General features: G+C 36.0%; 1 long non-coding RNA gene across 1 annotated transcript; it reads right to left on the reverse strand.

The window, feature by feature from the left end:
* Positions 1–564: 564 nt before the first annotated feature.
* On the reverse strand, positions 565–1,478 carry LOC134617278 (uncharacterized). Its single transcript, XR_010091508.1, has 3 exons — positions 1,367–1,478; positions 1,136–1,198; positions 565–737 (listed from the first exon to the last, which is right to left on the reverse strand). It is a non-coding gene; the product is annotated as an uncharacterized LOC134617278 (long non-coding RNA).
* Positions 1,479–9,998: the final 8,520 nt, after the last annotated feature.

Below are 9,998 nucleotides of genomic sequence, written 5' to 3' on the forward strand. Positions count from 1 at the left end.
TCAGTTATATCGTCAGTTATATCGTTATCGCAAATTTTCAAATGTATATCGTGATAAATATTTTTGGTCATATCGCCCTGCTCTAGTCTGCAGTATTAAGAATAACTTGATATTTCTGACTGTACAATACTAATTGTTTACCTACTGACAAACATTTCAAGTTCAACTAAATGAAAAAACAATTTGTGGTACCATGAATATGATTAAAAATAATTAACAACAATTTTTGTAATGATGTTAAAATGAGCACAACTTTTATTTTCAAACACAACAAAGTACAACAGCCAACATACTGGACACTGTTCTGCTGAATAAAAATTATATTGCCATCACTGTTACAACGAAACAAAGTCTCAGATGTAATTATTCTGAAAATAAGTTTAGGCCTACCATAAGTTTGCTTTGTACTTACATTATTTATATAATCAACATAAAATATTTATTGTTCTGTCACAAGTGCAGTCTCTAATTTAAACAACACATTCGTTTTTCATTCCAACACATGAGCTGGAATGTTGTAATATTTTAAGGATGGCTTGTTTCCAGTCCAGGCATTACTGCCTGAATGACTGTCATGGATTGAGGTGATTCAAATGTAGGTGCAGAAGAAAGTCTTTAACTTCCCTTAAGCACAGTGGCAGTGGATGTGGGTTGGAGATGCAATGAGCTTGAACCTGCAGGTGACCACCTTCACTGACCACACCATCTGTGATGGAGGACTCATCTCTCCTGGTGTCCTGCAAGCAAACAATCATATTTTTTGGAACATGAACTTAATTGCTTTCTTAAACATTTTTTCCTGCATTTGGTATAAAACAGACTCCAATTTAGACAATCTCAGGCTCCCTCCCCACCGGAGAGGTGACATTCAATGTCCCAAATTGTCAGTCTGGATAGCCGTGACCACCACACAACACACAATATTGTCATGAAAGCATCATTTTAAAAAGGGCTATGCAAACATGGGCAATAACTTTCATTCTAATGATGTGCAAAATGATTTGGGCACAAAACAAATTTTGCTGTTAGAAAACTTGCAGACTTCACTATATACAGTGTAGACCCTCTAAACTAAGTTTGGGGGATGTGATCTTTCAAGAAATGCAGACCAAACTGTTGTTGTTTGTTTATTTACACAGCATGTCTTGTAGAATTAACTGGAGTCACAGCAACAGCACAGTGCAGTCATATCTCAAGTCTAATAACAGAAGACAGGAAAAGATCAGTAAAGAAACAACTTCCCCAAACCAAAGCACAAACAAAACAATAAGTAAAACAGGCTGATCTAAAGTATGATTAAAGTTCAGCCTGATTAATATAAATGTCACTGACAGTTGCTAATATATTGGAAAACCAAAATACTTACCACTGAGTTGATGTCTTTCTGTCCAACAGCAGGAGTGCTGGTCCCGAGCCTCAAAGACAGTAAGAAGCAAGCAGAGGGAGAAAAAACAGAACATTTTTCAGAAACTGATTTGATCCTTAGTGGCTGTGCAATCATTGTAACATAGAGTTTGCTTATGATGTTAAATAAAGGCTAGATTTGACATTAATAGATGCCACAGATGTTCTAAAGCTGCCACAAAGCATAAAAAAATGGACGTCTCCGAAAACGTCGGAGCATTTTTGCAAATATGTGACGTCTTGATAGATCGAGCAGATATTTGAAATTCACACAGCTACATTCTCGCCTGAAAATATCTTAAAAGTTTATTTTGTGACCCACAAAAAGTAATACGTTTTTCAGCAGTGCTCCTCCGCCATTGCCGCGCTTACAAGTGCGCACAGGCTCCGACAACCATGGCCGACAAATGCGATCCTCTTTTTCACCAGACTACCCTTTCTGGGTCACAAAATAACCTTTTAAGATATTTTCAGGCGAGAATGTAGCTGTGTAATGCTCAAATATCTACTTAATTTATCAAAATATCACATATTTGCAAAAGTGCTTCCACGTTTTTGGAGAGCTCCGTTATCCACCCCCCACACCCCACCCTACCCCTAACGGCTGCACCTCCCAAAGAATTTTGTCTGGGCTCTTATCTCACTTATTTATTTCAAACAATCAACAAAAAAAATCACCGACATAGTTTTATGTAAGGTTTTTAAGGCTGTGGTGTTAATTTTTAAGTAACATGAGCACAGCGGCAGCAGCAACGCTAGGCTAACACTAACTAGCTAGCAAGATTAGAAACCTGGTGCTAAACTAAGAGAAGCCACAAAATCAGTTTGAACTAGAAAAATTTGCATTTCCTGCGAAAATGCAGTGTGGATGCTGGAACGCTGAAGCTGTCTGCTGAAACTAGCTGAAAAAGCTAAAAAGTTGCAGAAGTTGTAAAAACTTTGCAGAAGCAAAGGAACTTTGCTAAAATGTAGTAACTTAGCAGAACTGCAATATCTTAGAGGAAACATAATACTTGGCAGAAATACAATAGCATAGCAGAACTTAGCAGAAATATTTTAACTTACCAGAAACATGATAACTTCTCAAAAATACAAGAATTTAGGAGAAATAGTATAAGATAACAGAAAGAATATATTTAGCCAAACAATCTTAAACATTACAGAAATACTATGATTTAGAAAAACAGTACAACATAGCAGAAATGCTGTGATTTACCAGAGACACTGTAATATACTATGAATATTATAATTTTATATAAATACTATGTTTTAACAAAAATATTCCAGTTTAGCACAAATATTATAATATTGCAGAAACACTATTCTATAGCAGAAATGCTATATTTAGAAAGAAAAATATAATATAGTAGAAATACTATGATTTAGCAGAAATGCTCTATTTAGCACAAATCTTATAAAATAGCAGAAATAGTATGATTTAGCAGAAAAGCTGTATTTAGCACAAATCTCATAAAATAGCAGAAAAAGTATGATTTAGCAGAAATGTTGTATTTAGCACAAATCTCATAAAAAAGCAGAAATAGTACGATTTAGCAGAAATGCATAATTTCGCACAAATCTCATAAAAAAGCAGAAAAAGTATGATTTAGCAGAAATGCTCTATTTAGCACAAACCTCATAAAAAATCAGAAATAGTATGATATAGCAGAAATGCTGTATTTAGCACAAATGCTGAAAAGGAGCAGCAATGCTATGACTTAGCACAATAGTAATAACTTAAATAGAAAAATTGGAAAAGCAAAATGGACAGCTGAAAAAATCCTGAACATGCTAAGGGTCCCTTAAATGTAATTGTGAAACGAAAAATAATCAGCAAAAAAAGTATAACAGTCACACAATCACAAATATGTACACATATGGAAACACACATGCACAGAGAGACACACACAGGATCAAATTCAGTCAACCAGTCTAAATATATTGAATTTAAATCATACAATAAGATGCTGCCATAAAAAGTCTCTCTCTCTCTCTCTCTCTCTCTCTCTCTGTGTGTCACACACACACACACACACACACACACAGGGAGAGAAAATCAAGTTTCTAGGTCAGTCAAGCAGCCTGGGAGCTGCTAAATTTGAATCCACCAATCAGAGAGGCTGTGCACTTTTCCCGCCAAAACAGGTGCACCTCTTTTTACACACACGCAGCACAGAGACAGGATTTCTGCAGTCTATTTCTCATAGTCAGGATTCCCCTCAAACAAACAGCCATAAATTCCTAACCGTAGGGGCTAAAACAGTCATTCTTACACCGTTTTGTTCAGAAGACATGGGGGAATCTTGAAATGTTGACCATTTAAAATACAAATATGAAATATTAAAGATATATGACATAGATGATTGGTTGGCTTAGAAGCCATGAATGCCCCAATATGCAAATTTGAATGTGCCAGGGCTCAGATATGATTGGTTGTCTTAGAAGCCATGAAGGCCCCAATATGCAAATTTGAATGTGCCAGGGCTCAGATATGATTGGTTGTCTTAGAAGCCATGAAGGCCCCAATATGCAAATTTGAATGTGCCAGGGCTCAGATATGATTGGCTGGCTGGGAAGCCGTCCAGGTCCTGATAGGTAAGTTTGAATATTACAGTCCTTACAGAGGACTGACTCCCTGGGGACCTGGCAGAAATATATAGAAATACAATGATTACCCAGAAATACTGCATTTAATAGAAATACTATGTTTTAGCACAAATACTATAAAATGGCAGAAATACTATAATTAAGCAGAAATATTATATTAAGTACAAATCCTATAAAATAGCAGAAATAGTATGATTTAGCAGAAATGCTGTATTTAGCACAAATACTGTAAATCAGCAGAAATGCTATGACTTAGCACAATAGTAATAAGTTAAATACAAAAATTGGAAAAGCAAAATGGACAGCTGAACAAATGCTGAACATGCTAAGGGTCCCTCAAATGTAATTGTTAAATGAAACAAAATCTGTAAAAAAGGTATAACAGTAATACAATCACAAAGATGGACAAATATAGAAACACACAAGCACAGAGAGACACACACAGAATCAAATTCAGTCAACCAGTCTAAATATATTGAATTAAAATCATACATTAAGATGCTGCCATAAATAGGTTCTCTCTCTCTCTGTGTCTCACACACACACACACACACACACACACACACACACACACACACACACAGGGAGAGAAAACCAAGTTTCTAGGTCAGTCAAGCAGCCTGGGAGCTGCTAAATTTGAATCCACCAATCAGAGAGGCTCTGTGCTTTTTCCCGCCAAAACAGGTGCACCTGTTTTTACACACACGCAGCACAGAGACAGGATTTCTGCAGTCTATTTCTCATAGTCAGGACTCCCCTCAAACAAATGGCCATAATTTCCTAACCGTAGGAGCTAGAACGGTCATTCTTACACCGTTTTGTTCAAAAGAGATGGGGGAATCTTACAGTGTTGACAATTTATCATTAAAATATGAATTATTAAAGATATTTGACTTCTAATGCACCATAACTGAGTAGAGGCGAAGAGAAAACTGCCCTGACTTGCCTTCGAACAAAGCTTTGTAACTCTAAATCTATTTGGAGTATCGATATCATTCTTTCACCGTAAGAGACAGCAGGCTTTGGTGAACAGTCATGGAAATTTTCAGGTCTCTATGGAAATCCAACAAAAAGTTTTGACGAGAGAAAAAAGTGGTTCATTTCCAGAGTTTGAAATCTGAAGAAATCTGAGCGAAGGACGAATTTCCTACCCTCAAACAAGTCTAAGTCATTTCAGAACGGTAATAGGTGAGAAACAAATTCTTGAATTGTGAGCGTCAGGAGTGTCTGAAGATATACTGGGACAAGCCTCATGTTTTAACTTCGCTTCGTTAAGGAGATATGACGATTCGAATATGTCTCTCATGACAGAAATCAAGCGGTGATTTTGAAGAAACTCTCCATTGACTTTGTATTGAGACTTTTCCGACCTTGTGTTGGTCTGAGGGGATTTGGCAAAATTCTATAAATCCCACAACAATGACAGTGACATTTTCTGAAAGACAGCAAAAATACCTACGTTTTGATGTATAATTTGTGTGAGTTGAGTGAAAATTGAGCGAGTAGCAAGAAGTTGTTCGGACATGAAGAGAAGACTGCAAAACCTTCAGTGGCACAGTGGAAGCCAAGACCATAGCAACCATAACAACGCATGTATTTTGTGAAAAATCACAAAAATGAAACTCAAAACTTTAAGAGGCATAAAAGTAAAACGGTAAAAGATTTGAAAAAGCTGATTTATACCTGAATAGCCCAATAATTTGAGAACATTTTAAAGTTTGAATGGTTGTTCTACGTGAAAATATGAGGAAGTAGTTAAGTTTCAAAAACAAGCAAATTTTAGCAGAATTGCGGAAGTTTCCCATTCATTTCAATGGGACAAATTAAAGGAAAAAAGCTTAATATTTTAAAAAGTATAATAGCAAAAAATACCAAAAGATATAGCGTAAATTAGCAGAAATAGCTGAATAGTTTAAAATTTGAACGGTGAAAATCGGCTGAAAATTGTGGGAGTAGTTAAGTGCCAAAAAGTGTACGGAACGCAACTAGAATAATAATAATAACTAGAAAAAATTGCATTTCCTGCGAAAATGCAGTGTGGATGCTGTAACGCTGAAGCTGTCTGCTAAAAATAGCTGAAAAAGCTGAAAAGTAGCAAAAAATTGTAATAACTTTGCAGAAGCATAAGAACTTAGCAAAAATGTTAATTACTTGGCAGAAATACAATAACATAGCAGAACTTAGCAGAAATATTGTAACTTAGCAGAAACATGATAACTTCTCACAAATACAGGAATTTAGCAAACATGGTACAAGATTACAGATACTTTTTTTTAAACAAAAATACCTAAACATTGCAGAAATACTGTGATTTAGGACAAATATTACAACATAGCAGAAATGCTGTGATTCAGCAAATATGTTATGCTATGGCACAAATAGAATGAAAATGCTCAAATACTATGATTTTGCTCAAATACCATGATCATGCAATAATACTAATATTTGGCAGGAATACTATGCTTTGGCAGTAATACTATGATTTGGTAGAAATACTGTAATTATGCAGAAATACTATATTTACCTCAAATCCTATAAAATAGTAGAAATGGTATGATTTAGCAGAAATACTATATTTAGCACAAATACCGAAAAGTAGCAGAAATACTATAATTTAGCATAATAGTAATAACTTACACAATTACAAATATGGACACATATGGAAACACACATGCACAGAGAGACACACAGCAGCAGCAGCAGCAGCAGCAGCAAGTGAGCAAACAGGGGCTGTACATACAGTGTTTCCTGTATGTTTCTAGGTGGGTCAAAAAGCCTGGAGCTGCTAAATTTGAATCCACAAAATCAGAGAGGCTGTGTACTTTTTCCCGCCAAAACAGGTGCACTACATGCAGGAACACAGAGGGAGACTGGATTTTTGCAGTCTACTTCTCATAGTGAGGACTTCACTCAAACAAATGACCATAATTTCCTAACCGTAGGGGCTAGAGTGGTCATTCTTACAACGTTTTGTTCAGAAGAGATGGGGGAATCGTCAAGTGTTATCTATTTAAAATAAAAATATGAATTTTTAGAGATATATGACATAGACGGAAAGGTTGGCTTACAAGCCATGTAGGCCCCAATATGCAAATTTGAATGCCTCAGCCCTCACACATGATTGGCTGGCTGGGAAACTGAGCAGGCCCTGATTTGTAAATTTGAATGTCTCAGACCTCAGATATGATTGGCTGGCTTAGAAGCCATAAAGGCCTCAAGTATGCAAATTTGTATGTCTCAGCCCTCAGATGTGATTGGCTGGCTGGGAAGCCATGCAGGCCCTGATATGTAAATTTAAATGTCTCAATCCTCACAGAGGATTGGCTGCCTGGGGACCTGGCAGAAATATATAGAAATACTATGATTAAGCACAAATACGACATTTAGTAGAAATAATATATTTAGCACAAATCTTATAAAAGAGCAGAAATAGTATGATTTAGCAGAAATGCTGTATATAGCACAAATCTTATAAAATAGCAGAAATAGTATGATTTAGCAGAAATGCTGTATTTAGCACAAATCTTATAAAATAGCAGAAATAGTATGATTTAGCAGAAATGCTGTATTTAGCACAAATCTCATAAAATAGAAGAAATAGTATGATTTAGCAGAAATGCTGTATTTAGCACAAATCTCATAAAAAAGCAGAAATAGTATGATTTAGCAGAAATGCTGTATTTAGCACAAATCTTATAAAATAGCAGAAATAGTATGATTTAGCAGAAATGTAGTATTTAGCACAAATCTCATAAAATAGAAGAAATAGTATGATTTAGCAGAAATGCTGAAAAGCAGCAGAAATTCTATGACTTAGCACAATAGTAATAACAAAATGAACAGCTGAAAAAATCCTGAATATGATAAGGGTCCCTCAAATGTAATTGTTCAATGAAAAAAATCAGCAAAAAAAGTATAACAGTCACACAATCACAAATATGTACACATATGGAAACACACATGCACAGACAGACACACACAGGATCAAATTCAGTCAACCAGTTTAAATATATTGAATTTAAATCATACATTAAGATGCTCCCATAAAAACTCTCTCTCGCCCTCTCTTTCTCTCTCTCTCTGTTACACACACATACACAATCACAAATATGTACACATACGGAAACACATATGCACAGAGAGACACACACAGGACCAAATTCAGAGAGAAATCAAGTTTCAAGGTCAGTCAAGCAGCCTGGGAGCTGCTAAATTTGAATCCACCAATCAGAGAGGCTGTGTGCTTTTTCCCGCCAAAACTGGTGCACTAAGTGCAGGCTCTTACAGCACAGAGAGAGACAGGATTTTTGCAGTCTATTTCTCATAGTGAGGACTCCCCTCAAACAAACAGCCATAAATTCCTAACCGTAGGGGCTAAAATGGTCGTTCTTAGACCGTTTTGTTCAGAAGACATGGGAGAATCTTGAAATGTTGACCATTTAAAATAAAAATATGAAATATCATAGATATATGACATAGATGATTGGTTATCTAAGAAGCCACGAGGGCCCCAATATGCAAATTTGAATGTGCAAGCCCTCAGACATGATTGGTTGTCTTAGAAGCCATATAAAAAGCAGTAAAACTGTACTATGATTTGGTAGAAAAACTATAATTAATCAAAAATACTATATTTGGGAGAAATTGTATTTTTTAGCAGAAACATTACATGTAGTAAAAATCTTATGAAATAGCAGAAATAGTATGATTTAGCAGAAATGCTGTATTTAGCACAAATACTGAAAAGCAGCAGAAATGCTATGACTTAGCACAATAGTAATAACTTAAATAGAAAAATTGGAAAAGCAAAATGGACAGCTGAAAAAATCCTGAACATGCTAAGGGTCCCTCAAATGTAATTGTTAAATGAAAAAAAATCAGTAAAAAAAAGTATAACAGTCACACAATCACAAAGATGGACACATATAGAAACACACAAGCACAGAGAGACACACACAGGACCAAATTCAGTCAACCAGTCTAAATATATTGAATTTAAATCATACAGTAAGATGCTCCCATAAAAAGGCTCTCTCTCTCTCACACACACACACACACACACACACACACACACACACACACAGGGAGAGACAAGCAAGACTCTAGGTCAGTCAAGCAGCCTGGGAGCTGCTTAATTTGAATTCACCAATCAGAGAGGCTGTGTGCTTTTTCCCGCCAAAACTGGTGCACCAAGTGCAGGCTTTTACACACACAGACACAGAGGGAGACAGGATTTCTGCAGTGTATTTGTCATAGTGAGCATTCCCCTCAAACAAATGGCCATAATTTCCTAACCGTAGGGGCTAGAATGGTCATTCTTACACCGTTTTGTTCAGAAGAGATGGGGGAATCTTAAAGTGTTCACGATTTATCATTAAAATATGAATTATTAAAGATATTTGACTTGTAATGCACCATAACTGAGCAGAGGCGAAGCAAAAACTGCCTTGACCTGCCCTCAAACAACGCTTTCTAACTCTAAATCTATTTGGAGTATCGATATCATTCTTTCACCGTAAGAGACAGCAGGCTTTGGTGAACAGTCATGGAAATTTTCAGGTCTCTGTGGAAATCCAAAAAAAAGATATGACGAGAGAAAAAAGTGGTTCATTTCCAGAGTTTGAAATCTGAAGAAATCTGAGCGAAGGATGAATTTCCTACCCTCAAACAAGTGTAACTCATCTCAGAACGGTAATAGGTGAGAAAATAACTCTTGAATTTTGAGCGTCAGTAGTGTCTGAAGATATACTGGGACAAGCCTCATGTTTTAACTTCGCTTCATTAAGGAGATATGACGATTCGAATATGCCTCTCATGACAGAAATCAAGCGGTGATTTTGAACAAACTTTCCATTGACTTTGTATGGAGACTTTTCCGACCTTGTGTCTGTCTGAGGAGATTTGGCAAAATTCTATAAATCCCACAACAATGACAGTGACATTTTCTGAAAGCCAGCAAAAATACCTACGTTTTGATGTATAATTTG

This window comes from Pelmatolapia mariae, linkage group LG3_W (genome assembly GCF_036321145.2).
Source record: "Pelmatolapia mariae isolate MD_Pm_ZW linkage group LG3_W, Pm_UMD_F_2, whole genome shotgun sequence".
Lineage (NCBI taxonomy): Eukaryota > Metazoa > Chordata > Actinopteri > Cichliformes > Cichlidae > Pelmatolapia > Pelmatolapia mariae.